Here is an 18,710-nt window from a genome sequence, read left to right on the forward strand (position 1 = left end):
GCAAATGTGCTTAGTGACACCAAACTGTGCATGTAAAATGGTTAAAATGTTACGTTTTATGTCATGTTATCAATTAAATTTTTAAGAATGCATCCGTCACCACCCACCTGTGCTGTGAATGAGAGATGCTGTCCCTGCTTTCGAGACTTATGGTCTGAGGGGAGAGGCAGCCTCGAAAGTGTCCATTAGGATGCCCAGAGGGAAGAGGGAGCAGCAAGGAGTGAGGGTGTCCTGGGAAGGCAGAGAAGAGGAACCAAGAGCAGGACGGGATCCCAGGAAGAAGTGAGTGCCAGTCCCAGGTCGGCGTAAGGGGCCACTCTGGCAAAAACCACATCGAAAAGGCCAGAGGAGACAGAAGCTGCACATTTGGGGAACTTAAACCAAACCTGGAGGGCCAGTGTCATAGGCAGAATGGGCAGAGTGGGAGGAGGCCCCGTCCTAGAGCATCCACGCCGTGGACAGGAGGTGCCCCTGGCCCCAGGGGGCTGGGAACCAGGCAAGTCCATGCTGCCTTCCCGCCTAACATAGGAAGAAAATGAACAAACTCCAGTTCCCGAGGGGCCAGGCCCTGGGCACTCAATTCCCCAGCATCACCTGACTCAGTCCTCGAGATCCCCCAAAAACCCCATACCAGTGGGTATAGTACACCCATTTTGCAGATGAGGAAACTGCGGCTTGATGGAGGTGAGCTCCGCCTTGACGCAGGAACTGTTTTATGACAGCGCGGTGGAATTTTAAAACATAAGAACACGCGATCAGGCGTGCACTGTGCCACCCACACTGACCGAGATGCATCGACTTCTCACAGCACAGATTCCTCTGCCGACTCTAAACCCAGGATCTTCTGAGCCCTCAACCCTAAACTAGAACAGCCACTCTGAGCTGAGTGTCTCCTCTGCATCCGGCACGATTTCAGACTTGACGGAGGTGCAGAGAAAATGTGAGGCGTCACCTCCGCCCCTCAAAAACTGACATTTTAAATGAGAGGTGCAGTCTCCCATGTGGGAAAAATTGGAACAATAGTGGGACTGTTGGTTTACAACAGCCCCTGGTCCAAGGTTCCCCATGTCTGGGCTCATAAGAGAACAAGGTTCACAGAGCAATGGAAGCTAGGACAGGTGGGAGTGTGTGTCCCCTACAAAGTGATTCCAAATGCAGCAAAGGCCTCCCAGGCAGAAACAGAGCCAGCCTGCCAGGATGAACATAGGGAAGGAGGTGCTTTGTCTCCTCTCTCTCTTCCCAAAATAGAAAAAGGCTTTTCCCCACCAGAAGACGGGGTCTGCCTCCTATGCACCGACATTGCCTTCTCCTACCGCTCATCAGTCTTCAAAACCCACCAGGAGTGGGGACAGCTGAGCTGGAGGTGAGCCCTGCATTCAGAAGGCAGCATCCTACCCTGGGCCAGGGTCCTGTTAACACTGGGTACAGAGCAGGCGTTTTGTCTGACACTTCATCCATTCAGCGGGTCGGGAAACGGGGCTCCCGGACAGAGACAAACCAGAAATGTGTGTCCCGGGAGCCATGCATGCCAGGCCACCCCTGCGGAGTCTGAGGAAGGGGTTAGACTGCCAGCCCGGGGCCCGGCCACTTGGGCTGAGGGCCATCCACACACCCCGAGTGTGGGTGAAACCTGAGTGGGTGGACCCTTTCTCACCCGAGGATGAGGAAGAGGAAACACAACAACCGGGGCCTTGGAAAGATGCGGCAGGACAAGTCAAACACAACCGAATCTCAAAGCCTGGGAGGGAGGATGCCCCATGAAAATGACTTTTCCAGCCGCCCCCCGAAGGGTATTTTTAGCAACTGTCACGTGCCCGCCATGGGCAAGTCAGGCTGATGAGAAAGACAGCGGGAGCTGGAGAATGGGATGATGGCAATGAAATAAAACCACCCGTGGATCGAAACTGCCTGGGAACAGAAACATACAGAACTGACGCTGAAGAAGACAAAATCTGTGACGTGGAGAATGAAGCGGGAAAGGACGGAGCCCGGGTGTGGCGGGAAGGGGCGGGGAGCCGGGCAGCAGGTGCTCCCCAGAGGAAAGAGGCCGGGAGGGGAGCAGGTGAGGAAGAGGAGGAAGTGCTGCACGTTCCTGAACGTGAGGAGAGGGAGGGGGTGGGATTGGGGACAAACCAACAAGTTCCCAGGAACTTAAAGGAGTGCATTTCAGAGGGCCGGGCCTCGCGCAGGTCCGGCGGACTTTGTGAGCCCAGTGATGCAGCAGCACCCTGGCCTCCATGCCCGGAAGGAACATGTTGGTGCCAGGCCACCTTTCCCGTTCCCGAAGGTCGCAGAAGGGCCTTCTCAAATCGATGGGCAGACAACGCTATCCTCGGGAACAACTTTGAAAAGCTGACTTGAACATGAGTCCCAAACCCTGAGGGATGAATCGAAGCTAAGAATTCAAGACTAGGGAAGTTACTGGGACCCCAGACTCAAGAATCAGGCCGCGGCCGGTGCAGGGTGGGGGCAGGGAGGATGTGGAGTGGTGGGGAGTTCCGCCCCCAGGGCTTCCCCACCCTGCTTTTCTTGGGCTTGGTTCCTTCCTTGGTTCTACAAAATGTGCCTTGGACCAATCAGTGAAACCATATGAAATTGTCCGTTTTGTAGGTTAAAATGCTACAGGATTCAACCTCATACCCGGCCTTGCGGTTCAGAGCGACTCTCTCTCCGCGTCTGATTCTTCAGCATTGTACCTGGCACCAGAGCCTTCCACACGCCAAGCTGTTGCAGGCTGGGCCCCCATCCAGGAGCAATTACTGAACAAAACGTTTCTTTTTCCCCTTAAAAAGAAAAAGACTCACGCGAAGCCACACCACGCCACTGTTATTGCCAAGGTGTTTGAGCAATGGTTTTCCATGCTTGTGGCTGTAACTTACATTTAATGATGTGAGTCTCAGGCTTGTTTCTGCACCAAGAAACCAATAAGCCTCCTGGTGATGGACAGGGTCTGTCATCCCATTTATCAAACTCTACCTCATGTTATTTCATGATATTGCCAGTGATGCCTTAGAGTCGCCATATGCAGAAGGGCCTCCGCAGCATGCTGTTGGGTATGAAACCTACGGAGAGAGTAAAAGACTGTGCTAATGTCTGCCAGAGTCAACGATTCCTAAGTGGAGGGTCCGTGCCATTTTGCTTTTCTTCCTTTCTTATAACTTTCTGCAGATTCTTCATTTTCTACAGGGCATGTCTCACTCCGTTCAGCTTTCTATAACAAAATACCATAGCCTGGGAGGCTTACAAACAACAGGAACCTGTTTCTCTCAGTTCTGGAGGCTGCAAGGCCAAGATTAAGGCACCTGCAGATGTGGTGTCTGGTGAAGCCACCTTTTCATGGACAGCCGTCTTTTCACTGTGCGGCACCTGGCAGAGGGGGTGAGGGGTCTCTCCCTGCCCTCTTTCATAAGGGAACTAATCCCATTCATGACCTAATCACCTCCCTCCTCCGAGCATCATCAGCCTGGGGATGAGGATTTCAACATGACCTTGGGGAACAGAGACAGCCCACAGTGATGCATGTGCATTTTTATCATGGAAAATGCGTTTTTCAAATTTGAATCAGCATTTTGTCTAGATTATGGCATAGACACCGGGGGTCTCCTCCTGGTCCCCAGCACTGGCGGCTGCATCGTCACCAGGTCCTGGGAGTAAGGGCTGACAGCCTGCAGCCACCCCGTTCCCCAGAGAGGTGAGTCTGACCACAGGAGCTGCTGCTCCCGGGAGGCGTCCTCCCGCCAGTGAAGGCCTCGCCAGTGACTGACCACGTGGAGGCACAGAAGGTGGCCCCTGGCCTCAGGGCAGTGCCCCCCAGGGTGCAGCTCCCACTCCGGAGTGCCTGTGGGGGACCAGACCATGGTGCAACTCGAGCTGAAGCCACCTCCTGGCTCAGCCCCTTCACCTACCCGGTCCTGCTCCCCACCCTCTGTCCTGAGGAAGCCCCAATCAGTCACCCGATGTGATGAGAATTATGCCGCTGCCATAGGACTATTGTGAGAACCATGAAGTAAAGGGGCTGGCACCTCGTACACTGAGGGGCTCACCAAACCCAAGTGTCCTGGCACCGTGGGGCTCCAGCCAGCCAGGCATCTGAGAGGCAACGCCTTGGCATTCCGGAAGGGCAGCTGTGAACGTGGGCTTCAGAGCCTGCACACTGGCAGAGGTGTCTGCACCCCCGACCGAGCCAGGTGCCGGGGCAGAGCACGAGCAGCCTTCCCTCCCTCCAAGACTCTGATTCCCCTTTCCGTGTCAGTGGGAACCCGGGTCTCAGGCTCTCAGCGGAGCCCCATCCTCAATTGGCTGCAAAATACCTTAGTCGGCACCCTGTTCCTCTCAGGCCCAGGCTCCGGGGACAGCAGGGGTGGGAGAGGGCGCTGGGTGCTGGCCAGGGCAGTGCACACAGTTGTGTGTCCTGGCTGTAGGGCAGTGACCCTGTCCCCGCCACAGGCGGCCCTGGCAGGCAGGCAGACCCCCTGGAGACCCCAGGCCCTGCGCCTGATGTCTGCTCTGGAAGTCGGTCTGCATTTAGTTTGGGGTTTAACAAATATTTATTTTTAACCCCATCGTTTTCAACGAGTGTAAGATTCACAAAGAGTTGGAAGTTCTATTAAAAAGAGGCTTAAAATTACTACAGAAACTAAAGGACAGGGTTTTAAAAATAGCAACTGGTGAGAAAAATGACAAATGCCGCACATTTGATGGGGTGAGTCATCTCCCAGCGGCACCATCCTCAGCCACGCCCCAGTGAGGGGCTGCGCCTGCCACTGTCCTTGGGGACCAGCTGGATGGAGATGTGGGGACGCACTTCTCTATATGCGGGGAGAGGCGGGCGTGGGCGGCTGGCGCTGGCTCCCGGACGGCAAACCAAGGAGCTTAAAGGCCAGGCAGGGACAAGGGCCTGCTGAGGAAACTTCCTCAGGTCCAGAATAGTGCAGAGAGGCACGTGGTCAGACTCCACGGGGCACAGGATGCCCACCAGCTTGGCCTGGCCCAGCCCAGGGCATCCCACCCAGCCCGGGCTGACCTGCAATCCCAGTCAGGTCCAGGCTGACCAGGTTTACACACCAGAAAGTGAGGGCCCCGCGCAGGGCAGGGGCCCTCGGCCAGGGCAAGGTAAGCAGGGCAAGGCTGCCCCATGTGAACATTCATTCATTCCTACCCACGCCCGCCACACATTCATTCATTCATTTCCACCTGCACCCATCACATATCCATTCCTTCCCACCCGCGCCCACCACATTCCTCCCTTCCCCCCGAGCCTGCCACACATTCATTCGTTCATTCCCACCAGCGCCCATCACACATTCGGTCCTTCCCGCCCACAGCTGCCATACATTCGTTCATTCACTCCCACAGGTGCCCACTTTCATTCACTCCCACCTGCACCCACCACATATTCATTCATTCCCTACCACACCTGCCACATATTCGTTCATTCCCACCAGCACCCATCACACATTCATTCCTTCCCACCCGTGCCTGCCACACATTCATTCATCCCACCACACCCGCCACACATTCATTCATTCATTCCCACTGGCACCCACCATTCACTCCCAGCCACGCCCGCCACACATTCATTCACCCTACTCACCCCCGCCACTGCCTAGGACTCCCGGGGAAGGACGCACCCTCAGAGAATGCGGGCAAGGAGTTCCCAGAAGCCCCACTTTCTGTGGGGAGAAAAGCTCTGGCTCACAGTCCAAAGGGTGTGACCCATCTCCTGCTCAGTGGAGGCACCTCAGAAACTTCTGGAAAGTTACTGCCTTAGAAAGCTCACCTTTTTTGCCTCTCTGAGGCTTCAGGAAATGCTGCTGCCCTGACCCTTCAAGACCTCACTCTGAACCAAGGAAGGGTTCTGACCTGGGGAGCCTGCACCCTCCTTCCCCCTCCACCCCAGCACCCCCCGGGCCCAGCTTGAGCGCGGCAACAACAGAGGCAGCTTCGCAAGGACCCTCCGGAGGGTGGGAGAGAGCAGCTGGGAAATTAGCCCCGGAGGAGCCTCCAGAATAGTGCAGAGAGGCACGTGGTCAGACTCCACGGGGCACAGGATGCCCACCAGCTTGGCCTGGCCCAGCCCAGGGCATCCCACCCAGCCCGGGCTGACCTGCAATCCCAGTCCTGGAGCTGCCTTAACAAAGACCCACAAACTGGGAACTCAAACAACAGGAATGTTTTCTCTCCCAGTTCTGGAGGCTGAAGTCCCAGATCAGGGCATCAGCCTGAGGGTGCTGCCTCTGGCGGCTCCGCAGGGGACTCCTTCCTGCCTCTTCCAGCTGCACCCTTCCAGGCTCTGTCACTGTCTCCACACGGCCTCTGCCCGTGTCTGCGTCTCCTCTCGTTTCTGATAAGGAACGTGTCCCTGGATTTCAGGCTCATCCACGATGGCCTTACCTCAAGATCCTTCACCTTATAGCAGCTGCAGAGATGGCTTTTCCAAATAAGGTCACATTCGCAGGATCTGGGGCTGGGGTGTGCACATATCTTTGGGGCCACCATTCAACCCCTTCCCAGCCCCTAGGTCTCCTAGGGCGGCCGAGCTTCCCCAGCACCTGCCACCTGGAGCGTCTTCCCAGAAACTGTCAGAGTCTCTCCCCTGAGGGACTCCCCGATCCCACCTGCCCAGGGTCCATCCAATCCCACTTACGGCCAGGGGTTGAACTTTGTCTGGGAGTGGCCTCTCGCTCTGGTAGGGCAGGATGTGCCCCCGCCCCAGCCCAAGGTGTGCCAAGGCCTCACCTCCCCATGACAAATGCCCAGCAAAGAGGCAGTGAGTGTGGCATGGGGGTGCACCTGTGTGCCTCTCAGCTCTGCTCCCCATGACAAATGCCCAGCAAAGAGGCAGTGAGTGTGGCATAGGGGTGCACCTGTGTGCCTCTCAGCTCTGCTCCCCATGACAAATGCCCAGCAAAGAGGCAGTGAGTGTGGCATAGGGGTGCACCTGTGTGCCTCTCAGCTCTGTTCCTGCCCAACTGTGCAACCTTAAGCAAGTGCCTGCACCTCTCTGAGCCTCGGTCTGTCCCTCTGTGGAATGGCATGTCCAGAGCAGTCCACCCACCTCCGAGGTGTCAGTCTGTCTGTGAGGGTCAAACAAGCCCAGAGTGCCTGGCAGCCGGGCACCTCACTCAGTCCACAGCTGTTGTGATTGACCTCTGCTGCCTCCAGGGGACAGGCCTCCCAGGGCAGCGGGGAAACCCACACCCCATACACAAATCAGCCCCACGCCCTGGCACCAGAGCAGGTCACAGGGAGGGGGAGGGGCTGGGCAGGCCGCCTCAGGACCCCCACATCTTTGCTGAGCCTGGAGGAGGAGGAGGGCATTTCCTGTGGGAATGTGGGGGAGGACGAGGCGGGGAGAAGCCTCCAGGCAGAGAAAGGTCACCTGGCTGAGCATCCAGGGACCATGGGCCTCCTCCGGCTTGTGGGGAATTTCAGCCCTCACTCTCAGGGCAGCGGAGAGCCAGGACAGCTGGTGGGCTTCCAGCTGCTGGAGAGGTGCAGAGGAACCGCCCTGCACGTGTCCCAGCAGGAGACCACCCGTCCTGAAGGAGGGGCTGCCAGGCCTGGCTGTGTCATTTGGAGAAACCAGGCCTGGAATGCTCCAGCCCCCTCCAGCAGGCAGGGGTGAGTGAAGACCGTACCTGTCCCGCCTGCCTGCGTGGGGTGGCTTTTATCCGGAGAAAGCACTTGGCCCCATGCAGACACACGCAGTACCCCCGGCCCCCACACTGATGTCCTTCCCCTAACGCGGGCCTGGAACCCGCAGAGGGTCCAGCCAGCTCTGGAACTAAACTAATATGGAGAAACCGCCCAACCCAAAGGACAGAGACCAAATCAACCTTCGGAGGAGGGTGGAAGAGGGAGGAAATGGCGCTTCTGTGGGGCAGCCTGGAAAGTAATCCTGTCTCCCGGGCACACGGCATCCTGACCGTGGGACAAGAAGGAGATGCCTGGAGAAGAGCACAGAGCACGTGAGAGCCCCGGAAACTCGCACAGAGCACGTGGGAGTCCCGGAAACCAACACACGCAGAATACGTGAGAGCCCCAGAAACCAACCAACGCGGAACATGCGAGAGCCCCGGAAACCGACCACTGCGGAGCACGCGAGAGCCCCGGAAACAGGCCTGCGCAGAGCACGTGAGAGTCCCGGAAACTCGCACAGAGCACGTGGGAGTCCCGGAAACCGACACACACAGAACACGTGAGAGCCCCGGAAACTCGCACAGAGCACGTGAGAGTCCCGGAAACTCGCACAGAGCACGTGGGACCCGGAAACTCGGACACACGCGAGAAACCGCACACACAGAACACGCGAGAGCCCCGGAAACAGGCCCGTGCAGAGCACGGAGCTCTTGGGAGCCACCACTTCATTCCACGCACCACCCACTTGCTGGACGTTTTCAGAGTTCAAAAACCCAAGAAAGAAACAGGTTGGAAGAGGAGGTGAAGATGTCCCAGAAAGTGGAATAAGAAGGTACCGAGATAAAGCGCGGAGACAAAGGTAAGACCCGAGCGCTACCTGTGAGGCCCGGCCGCCAGGAAGAAGAGTTGTAGAAAGTTCCAGAGAGTGGGAGAAAATGGAAGGGAAAATGGAAGGTGCCCAAGCAGGATTTGCGAGAACATTTCCCAAAGCTCACGCCAAGCAAGTCCCTCTGGATGCCTTGAAGTCCCTCGCCCTGGGCAGGGGGCCCACGTTTAGCCGCCTCCTGCTGCTGTTTTCATAAACGAGGCTCGGCCGCTTCCCGGCCGCAGAGCAAAGCCCGCGCACCACAAAGGACAGAAGCATAATGGCATAGATTTTCTCCTGTTTATGACTTTCTTTTCTCTCTCTGGCTCTTTTGGTTGTTTTGTTTTGTTTTGTTTTGTTTTGTTTGTGACGAGGTATCACTCTGTCACCCAGGCTGGACTGCAGTGGTGCAATCTCGGCTCACTGCAACCTCTGCCTCCCAGGCTCAAACGATCCTCCCACCTCAGCCTCCTCAATAGCTGGGACTGCAGGCACATGCCACCACAACCAGCTAATTTTTGTATTTTTAGTAGAGATAGTATTTCACCACATTGCCCCGACAGGTCTCGAACTCCTGAGCTCAAGCCATCCACCTGCCTCAGCCTCCCAAAGTGCTGGATTACAGGCGTGAGCCACTGTGACTGGCCTTTGTGATTTTGTTAACGTTTTATCTTCTCCAGCTTACTTTATTGTAAGAGCACAGAATACAATACACGTAACAGACAAAATATATGTTCATCAACTGTGCACATTCACGGTGAGGCTTCCAGTCTACTGGAGGCTATTAGTGGTTATGTCTGGAGGGAGTCCAAAGTTACATGCAGACTTTTTACTGCTTAGAAGGTGGGCCCCGCTAACACATACACACATGGAGACACACACACCTGGTTTTGTTTCACTGGAGAACCTGACATACATAGAAAATAAGCAAATGAGAGATGGGCAATTCGCTCCAAGGAAAACAAAATCAGGAAAGAAAGGGATTGAGAGTCACACAGTGGAACAGCTGAGTCTTCTCTGAGCCAGGCAGGTCTAAGCAGCCCATGCTCCTTGGGGGGCCCTTGGCCAGCCTCCTCGTCCCTACGGACGGCTTTGTCCCCGGGGGAGCCACGTGTGGGTGACTCAGGAACAGCTGCTGAGTCACCGTCACGGTCCCAGGCCGCCCCCTCTCTGCCCCTCTCTGCTGTTTCCAGGGACTCTTCCCTCCCCTTCCTCCACATGACGTTCTTAGCGTTGGCCGCCCTGGCGTCTGCCTCAGGCTAACTGATTTGACCCCATGGCTTTGTGACTCCCGCCCCGCCCTGGTCTGCCCTCTTCCCATCTTGTCTCTCTCCTGTGCCTTCTCTCTGTCTGCCCTCCTTCCGGAGCTGAATCTCCCGGGGCTCCTCCACCTAGAGCCCCCTGCCCACAAACCTCAGCTTTCCTGATCCCACCTGAGGCCCTCTTTCCTCCCAGGCCCTCTTGCTCCTCCACGGCCTGCTCTCCTGGGGCGTGGCCTCCTGGGGCCTGGCCTCCTCCTCCTCCCTCCCGTCCCTACCACTCAAGTTCCAAGCAACATCTTGCCAGCCCCTCCCTCCTCCTACCCCACGCCATCAGTCACAAGCCCCCAGGTGCCCCTCTCCCGCTATCTTCCAGCCTCTTCTCTGAGCACCAGCACCCTGTGGAAGGAGCTGAGCTCCTGCTTCTGGCCCCTCCTGCACCCCTTACCCCCCACAGTCCTAAGCTTTGAGTCCCCCACATCATCATCTGCTCTCGAACCTTCCTGAGCTCCCCATGACCCGCCAAACACCACCCAGAGGCCTGCATTCCAGGCCTCCCACGATAAACTCCATTTGCAATCAAAGCCTACACCTGCCTCTGCACTTAGCAAAGCTGCATCACCTATGGAAAACGTCCTGAAAATGCCCCAGATGTTCTTACCTCTGACTCGATCACTCACCTTCCCTGGCTCACCTATGCCATCCATCCTAATCCAAAGCGAGGCCTCCTGTGGGCTTCCTGGGGAACCCTAGATCCCCCTGGACTAACCGCACAGCCAGCACAAGCCGGAGCGGTGCTCCTGGTCAGACAGACCTGGCTGGAATCCTGGGTCCACTGCTTTCTGGCTGCATGTCGAAGTGCAAGTCACTGTGCCTGTCTGGACCTGTTTCTTCATCTTTAAAGTCAGGGAAAAAATTCACAGCACCTTGAGGTGGTTGCGAAAATTTGATAAAATAATGTATGCCCCCCACCTATTGCAGAGGTTGGGATGGGGCCAGTGTTTGTATCCCAGCCTCACAATTTGGCACTGAACATGGACGTCCCAGGCAGCTGGGCCCCGTGTGAACATCCTGACTCCCCAGGCAGGCTGCAGACTCAGAGCAAGCAATGTACCTTCCTTTGATCTGCTCACCCCTTGGGGCTTCATACAGCCTGACGCCCGGCAGAACCATCGGAGACTTAGTAAGTGAACAGTTGGGAAGTGTTTGTTCCTCTTTAATTTTCTGGAAGAGTATCTCTGGAATTGGCATTCTTTCTTCCTTTGATGTTTGTATGATGCACCATTGCAGCCCTCTGGACCCAGAGGTTGCCTTATGGAAAGGTGTTTAGCTAAGAATGTAATGTCTCTAATATCAGCATGGCTATTCAGAGCCTCTGTTTCTTCCAAAGTGAGCCTTGGTAGTCTGTGTCTTTCAGGGAATTTGTCCATTTCATCTAAGCTGTCAAATTTCCTGGCCTAAGGTTATTGACAGTATTCCGTTATTATCAGGAAGCCCCTTTGGAGTCTGTAGTGTTATCACCTCTCTTGTTCCTAGTAGTGGACCTTTGCATCTTCTTTCTTTTTTTCCTGACCACTGTAACTAGAGGTTTATGAATTTTATTGATAATTCCAAAGAACTATCTTTGGGTTTCATTCATTTTTTCTATTGTTTTTCCATTCCATTTCACTGATTTCCACTCTTCTCTTTGTTATTCCATTTCTTCTGGTTATATTGGGTTCAGCTTGCCCTTCTTTCTTCCGGTTTTGTGAGGTGGGAGTTGAGTTCATCGATGTGAGACCTGCCTTCTTTCCTAATACAAGCATTTGAATGCTATGCAACTCCCACCAAATACCGCTGCAGCTGCATCCCATAAACGTTGATATATTGTTCAGTTCGAAACACATTCTAATTTTCCCTTTGATTTCGTCTTTGACTCAAGAGTTCTGTGGAAACGTGTTAGTTGTTTTCCAAATATCTGGGGATTTTCCAGATGTCTTTCCGCTGCTGCTATTGATCCATAAGTTAGTTCCACTGTGGTCAGAGAAGACACTTCAAATGATTCAAGTCCTTTTAAATTATTAAGTCTTGTTTTATGACTCAGAATATGACCTCTCATGGCAAATGTTCTGTGTGTGCTTGAAACTAAGTGTTCCGCCAACGTCAGGGTAGGGTTTCTATAAACGTCACTTAGGTCAAGATGGTAGATGGTGTTCAGGTCTTCTATATCCTTGCCAGTTTTATGTCTACTTGTGTCAGTTTTTGAAAGATCAGTGTTGAAGTCTCCAATTATAATTGTAAATTTCCGTTTTGCTTTGGAATTGTTTCGATTTGGAAGGTCTGCTAGAAGGTGCATAAACTTTGAGGCTGCTATGTCCTCTCGATGAACTGACCTCCGTGGCATCACGAAGTGACCCCATCATCCCTGCTGCCACTCTCACTCTGAAACCTACCTAGGGAGTAACATCTCCACTCCGGTTTTTTTTTTGATGAGTGATTGCATGCATGTCTTTTCCCGTTCTTTCAGGTTTATCCTATTTTGCCTGCATATTTAAAGTTTTTTATACTATCGTATTTTGGTTCTTGCTTTTTCTTTATCGGACAAACTCTGCCTTTAAATTGAAGTGTTTAGAACATTTATATTTAATTATTAATGATTGCATTTAAAACTATCGTCTTGCCATTTTTCCCCCTTTTTTGGATTCCTGTTTCCTCTTTTTCCACCTTCGTCTGGATTCATTGGGAATGTGTTACAGGTCCGTTTCTTGTCCTTTGCTGGCCTGGCCATGGCGTCCTGCGTTGAAGCCTGGACATTCTCTGCAGGCAGTGAGCTGGGGAGGTGCTGGCTCGCAGAACTGGTTTCCTGTCTCTCAGCAATTGCATTCCTTGGCTGAACTGCAGCCGATGTCATGAACGCCATGTTTCATATGTTCTCTCTGGAGCTTTGGCTGTTTTTTTATTGTTCCCTGTTATACCGTTTTGGCTGGAATTGGAAATCTCTGAAAATCTCTTGAAAATTGAGTCCATTGGATCCAGCGTCTCTTTGCTTGCAACCAAAGACTTGGAACTGAGCCTCCCCCCCCCACCCCCGTCCTGTCTGCCCCGCCGCAGCCTGGCATCTCTGCCTCTCCTTCAGGTCCCCCTTCAGACACCAGCTCCTCCAGAGCCTCCTGAACCCGACGCCTGCTTTAGATGCCTCACCCATCCGGCCCCTCCCCACCGTGCCTCCATTGTCTGCCTCCTGCTGGTCTCCCCCACCAGACCCGGGGTTCCTTGAGCATAGGGACTGTTTTTCCATTGCCTCGCACTGTGCCTGGCACATAGTGAGTGCCCAGTGACTTGTGTTCACCAAACAATCAGTGATTTTCCCTTCTCCTACCCATGAGATCCCAAACCTTTCCTGTCTGGAGAGAACAAGGCACTCTGGGGAGAACTTGCCTGCTGAACCCTGGCCCCCACCTCACCAGCTGCAGAGTCAGGAGTGCAGAGTGGGTAGGACCCGAGGCCAGGGTCAGCGCCTGGGTTTGAAGCCTGCCCTGAACCGTCTCAGCCGTGTGGCCCAGGGTGAGGTCCTCGCCTCTCATCTGATGTTCCTCTATGACTGGTAACAGTGGCCACCGCCCTGGCCCTCTGGAAGAGCAACCGGTGCCTGCCCAGGGTTGGCAAGTGCTGGACGGATCCACGCTGTCACTGCTGTTCTTCCATCCCTGCCCCACGATGCAGGGCACTGTGCCAGGCACACCAGGGAGGAACACAGACAAAAGTCTCTGCCCCATGGAGATAACCCACACACAGACAACCAGGCAAGTGAGTCACACGGCACATCAGGAGGTGGTCATGCTATGAGGGGAGGTATCGACATGGAGCAGGGGGCAGGGGCAACATTGAGCCCAGTGGGTGGCGTGGGCCTCCTCTGAGATGGGACTTGGAGCACAAACTCCAAGGAGGTGACCATTAGCAGACTTGCATTTCAGAGCAGTTGCCCGGCTGCTCGTGGAGAAGGTGCTGAGGTGGACGGGGTTGGGGGACTGTCCCAGCTGAGATGCAGATCGGGGGTGGTATTGACTACATCGGCAGGACAGAGGCGCCATTGGGAGGACTGTGAGGCTCTGTAGTATATACGCGGCCTTGTCCCTGTTTCCCAGCACACAGCTCCTAAAGCCCTTGACTCTCTGGAGTGGTGACAGTGTCTTCTGTGTGCTCATGAGCTGGCTGGGGCTGGGCTCTCCTACACAGCTTCAGGATGGGCTGGTCACCCAGAAAGACCAGGCGTGATTAGAGGATCAGGACCTCCAGCCCCACCCCTCGACCTCTAGGAAGGGAAGATGGGAGGGGCTGAAGGTTGAGTTGATTGCCAGTGACCAATGATGCAATCAATCAGGCTGAGTAATGAAGCCTCCATAAAACCCAAAGGACAGGCTCAGGGAGCCCCTGGAAAGCTGAGCACACAGAGGCGCCTGGAGGGGGTGCCCAGGAGGGCGTGGAAGCTCCATGCCCCTCTCCGACACTTCACCCTATGCATCTCTTCATCTCTATCCTTCACAGTGTTCTTTACAACATAAACCAGTAAACACGTATAAAGTGTTTCCCTGAGTTCTGTGAGCTGTTCTAGCAAATTAAACCCAAGGCGGGGGTTGTGGGAACCCGGACTTAGAGCCAGCTGGTCAGAAGCACAGGCCACGCCGGGACTTGCCATCAGGATCTAAAGTGGGGGCCGTCTTGCGGGACTCAGCCCTCACTGTGGGCTCTCACGTCACTCCAGGTGGGACCAGCATCCGAAGGAGGGGGAGGGCATCTGTCAGAACTGAGCCCTCACTGTGGGCTGTGAGGCTCACCCCGGGTGCACAGCATCAGGTTGGAGTTGAAGAGAGGACCCCCGGCTGCTGTCCACTGCAGGACCGCTTGCTGGTGGGGAGAAACCCGTATGCTTTGGTAACCAGTCAGCTGTGTTGACTGAGGACGGGAGGAACCGTTTGGTTTGTCCCTGCCTTTTACAAGGGCTGATGTCCCTGCACTGACAGACAGACGGGCCTAGAGTGGTGAGGGGAGAGGCCCGGTGGCCTCCCGCTGCCCCCGCCCTTCACCCTGCCTCCCTCCCTCCCTGCTTCTCAGCACTCCCCACCTCCATGATGCTTTTGAGGCCCTGGGCCTCAAGTTTGTTTCGCTTCAGCCCGAGGTAAACATGCCTATTTAATTTATGGAGAAACATCTGCAGAGTCCAGTTTTACGGCTTGTTCTTTGAAATGATCACTCCGGATACATAAAACATGAGGCCAGTAACACTGAGTCCCAAAGCAGAGAGCTGGCCTTTCCAGGCTCACCACGTAGCTTCCTCCCCAGCCCTGCTCGTGGCCCTGCCTGCAGACTCCTCTGCCTGGAGGCCTCTCACCCACCTTTAGGGCAGGCTCCTGGCAGGGCGGGGTGGCCTGAGGGGCCCTGGGAAATCCTTAGGAAGGATTTAGGGGGAACACCCAGGACCCCAGGTCCATGAGCTCCTTGGAGCCTAGAGAAGGCGGCTTCATCCCTCAGTTCAGTCACAGGGACCAGCCAGGCCCGGTCTCGCAGGTGAGGAGTCCTGGGGGTCCTAGGCCTGGGAGGGGTGGTCCTGATTCTACAGGGGTTCCCCTGGAGAGTCCGGTCAGTGCTCTCAAAGTACTCTCGCAGCCCCTGAGGGAAGCCCCTCAGCCACACCGCTCCCGGGTCAGCTCGGGTCCTCAGGAAGCAGACGCTGAGCAGACATGGGGCACACGACGGGTGACAGCAATGCCCAGAAGAGATGGGAGGTCACGAGTCACCCGACCGGCCTGAGGATCTGACGGCATTTCCAGCGCCACAGGGAGCTCCGGGGCCAGGGCTGCCTGCTGCAGGGACCTTGGGTTGAGTGGCAACATCCAGGCCCCAGTCACTTGCATCTCAGCCACTGGGAAGGTGGAGGCCTCTAGGGGGGCTACCCTGCTTACAGCTCTTTCCAGGGGAGACCCCGAGATGGCCTCCCTGGAGCCGCATCCTGAGTGGCCAGAGCCGCATCCCCCATCACCCACTCTGAGGAGCCGGCAGACAGCTCCAGGCGGAGCTCAAAGTGTCCTCAGACTCCAGCAGGAAGTGCTGGACCGGATGTCGGTGGGGGCCTTTGAGACCCCGATTCTGCAACCTCAGCCCCCCGGGGCCTTCCATGCCCACAGTCCTGCTGACTGAAATGTCAGCAGTGGTGGCCACTGCACCTCTGCTCAAGAGTTTGCAGGAAAGTCCATGCAGGAGATCCAGTGAGAGTGGCCGGGGCCTCCAGCAATGACCAGCAGGCAAAACCCAGTCTCCAGGCATCACTGGGCCACTGGGCCATGGGCTCTGTGATGGACAGATGCTGGTTTTCTTCACTGGTACGGGAGAAAATGGGGATCCTGAGAGATTCCATGGAGAAGCTTCCAGCAACCTGGGCCTGGATCCCAGCCCACCTCTGCTCAGATGTTAACACAGTTGTGGGCGCTGAATATCTATAGCTCCTAGTCCGTCGGAGGGACCCATGTGCTCCAGGATGCAGCCTCGGAGCCAGGGAGGCGGTATCATGCACCGACGATGGCAAGGGCTCCTGGAAGCCCCTGGGGCAAAAGCTCTTAGCAGTGCTCATGGCTCCCACACCGGAAAGTGGACACAGTACAGTGCTTTGCCACCTCCAGGCCCGTGCAGAGCAGCGGGCAGCCCATATCACTCTCCTAAGCCATCTCTCTGCAGGGGGCAGCTACCATCCAAGTCCCCCATCCAGGAGTTCCCATATGGGGACAGCCTCTGGCAGCCCAGCTGAGCTGCTGTCCCTAGCAAACACTGCAGGCCTCCGCCTCAGAGAGCTTTCAGTGGCAGCAGCCCCGTGGGCAACTACTGGGAGACCCCAACCGAGAGCCCCCAGACACGCCCTCCGGACTCCTGGCCAGTGGGACGGTAAGTGAGGAGGCCTGAGAGCTGTCTCACGACTTGGTAACAGAGCAGAGCATGCCTGCTGCAGGCCGGGGTCCTCTCCAGACATAGATGGAGCGGGAGAGGGGAGGGGAGGGGGGAGGGGGGGAACAGGGAGGATAATGAAAAGGACCTGGCGCTATTTGTAGAGATGCACTTCTGCTCGCTGAGAAGATCCTCGGCATTGATGTCCAGTTCTGCGGTGTGGAACCCGGACGGAGAGAGCAGGACCCCAGCATGAAAGTAGCAATGGACGCCACAGCAAAGCATCCACGTTTCACAATCACGACTTCCAGGAGCAAACCGAGCCTCTCCAGCAGCAGGGTGAGAGGTGACAGGGCACAGTTGAGGAGTCCTGGGGCTGCCGTGATAGGGGTGCCCACACAGGTCTTCAACAACGGCCGTCCACTGCCTCGCAGTCTGGAGTCACAGGTGGACATGTGGCAGGGCCGCGCTGCCTCTGAAGGTTCTGCAGGAGGACCCTTCCTGTGTCTTCCACTCCCGGTGGCTCCAGGTGTCCCTGGCTTGTGGCCGCATCACCCCACTGTCTGCTCTGTCGTCTCAGCCTCCTCCTCCTCTCTGTGTCTGTGTCTGGATTTCGGTCTTCCTGTGAGGACACCCGTCACCAGGTTCGGGGCCCACCCTGCCCCCATATCTCATCTGAACTAATTCCATCTGCAAAGAGCCTATTTCCATATAAGGTCACATTCTGAGGTTCTGGATGGACGTGAATTTGTGGGGGACACTGTCTAACCCTGAACATACGGTGTCGGAAGCCGGCACTGCAGGAACTGAGTTGAATCTGTTTCCATCTCTGCGTTTCCTGGATGCCCCAGACAGCCTTAGAGCCGCGGGGAGGCCGCAGTGCCGCCAGCCAGGCTGGAGACCCCTAAGCAGGTGTCCAGGCAGGTCCCATGGCAGGAGGGCAGTGGGCACAGAGGAGGGAGGCCAGGCTGTTCCCTGCTTCTCCTCCCCGTTCTCCTTCTCCACTGGAAAGTTCCAGGGAAGAGTCATTTGGAGGAGAGCGAGGACTCAGTAGGGCTATTGCCCTGGAGAGGAGGCGGCCGAGGAAGGAGAGCCCGGCGTGGCTCTCGGAGGGTTCACAGGGAGTGGGAGTCGAATGCCCGGGAGGAACGAGGGCCCTCTCCAGGAAGAGAATGTCTCCAAACCCTCAGAACCCTCCGCGGACCTCACTGCCAAACAAATAAAAATGTTTTCTCAAGTTCCATCCGCAGCTTCAAGACGACCCTGCGTGGGGGAGCTGTTTGTTTGACCCGTCTGGGCCTGGGTGAACCTGAAGACATGGGCCCCGGCCGGAGAGGAGGGGCCTGTGGTCACAGCCCGGTCACCAGCCCGGTCTCGGGTTCTTGGCCCCATGACAGGCGCTAAAGCAAGGCAAGGGGGCTGGGGTCGCTGTGTGCTGTGCCACGTGGGAGGACGCGTGTTAGAGGCACACAGCCAGTGTCGGTCCCTCCCTTTGTCACTGGCCAGTGGTGTTCTGCCCCCAGTCAGCTGTTTCCCTTCCACAGGCCTCAGTTCCCCTCTGAAAACCCCAGCATCACCAGCCAGTGGTAAAAATTAAACAAGCTCTTCATCTTGCCAGGCTCTGTCCTGGATACACGGTGACCGTCACCAGCATGAGTCAAAGTCAGGTCATGAAGCAGGCTTGTGTGGCTTCAGGGCAAATGGACTCCACCCACACCCCTTTCAGTGGGGTGATCCCTTCCCGCTTTATCCTGCTCCCCAGTAGCCACCCTCCTGCCTTGGGGTGCCGACTCTCCCCAGCCGCACAGCAGCCCTCACAGACCCCTGGCCTGTGTCCAGTCTCCCCATACCCCCCAGACAGCCAGGCTTTGGAGACAGGGCAGGGGACCAGCATCTGCTGAGGCCCCAGACACGGCTCCTCAGGCCCCGCCTTTGACCCCCACACACCCCCACCCTCTGAGGGGGATCCTCACGGGGCAGCACTGATGCCGCACGTAGTGTCCTGGAGGGTGGGGCGGGGTGAGCGCGGGTGC

General features: G+C 56.1%; 1 protein-coding gene across 12 annotated transcripts in view; it reads left to right on the plus strand.

Annotated features, from left to right (window-relative positions):
- LRPAP1 (LDL receptor related protein associated protein 1) overlaps positions 1 to 18,710 on the plus strand; it is a 768,843-nt gene that overhangs the window by 625,576 nt on the left and 124,557 nt on the right. Inside the window, exon 1 of one of the 12 annotated variants that reach the window (XM_050792153.1) lies at positions 6,784 to 6,787. The exons of the other annotated variants lie outside the window; for them this stretch is intronic. The gene's annotated coding sequence lies outside the window, so the exon portion shown is untranslated. Of the gene's footprint in view, positions 1 to 6,783; positions 6,788 to 18,710 lie in introns of those variants that run through there. 12 annotated transcript variants of the gene reach the window in all.

This window comes from Macaca thibetana, chromosome 5 (genome assembly GCF_024542745.1).
Source record: "Macaca thibetana thibetana isolate TM-01 chromosome 5, ASM2454274v1, whole genome shotgun sequence".
NCBI classification, from domain to species: domain Eukaryota; kingdom Metazoa; phylum Chordata; class Mammalia; order Primates; family Cercopithecidae; genus Macaca; species Macaca thibetana.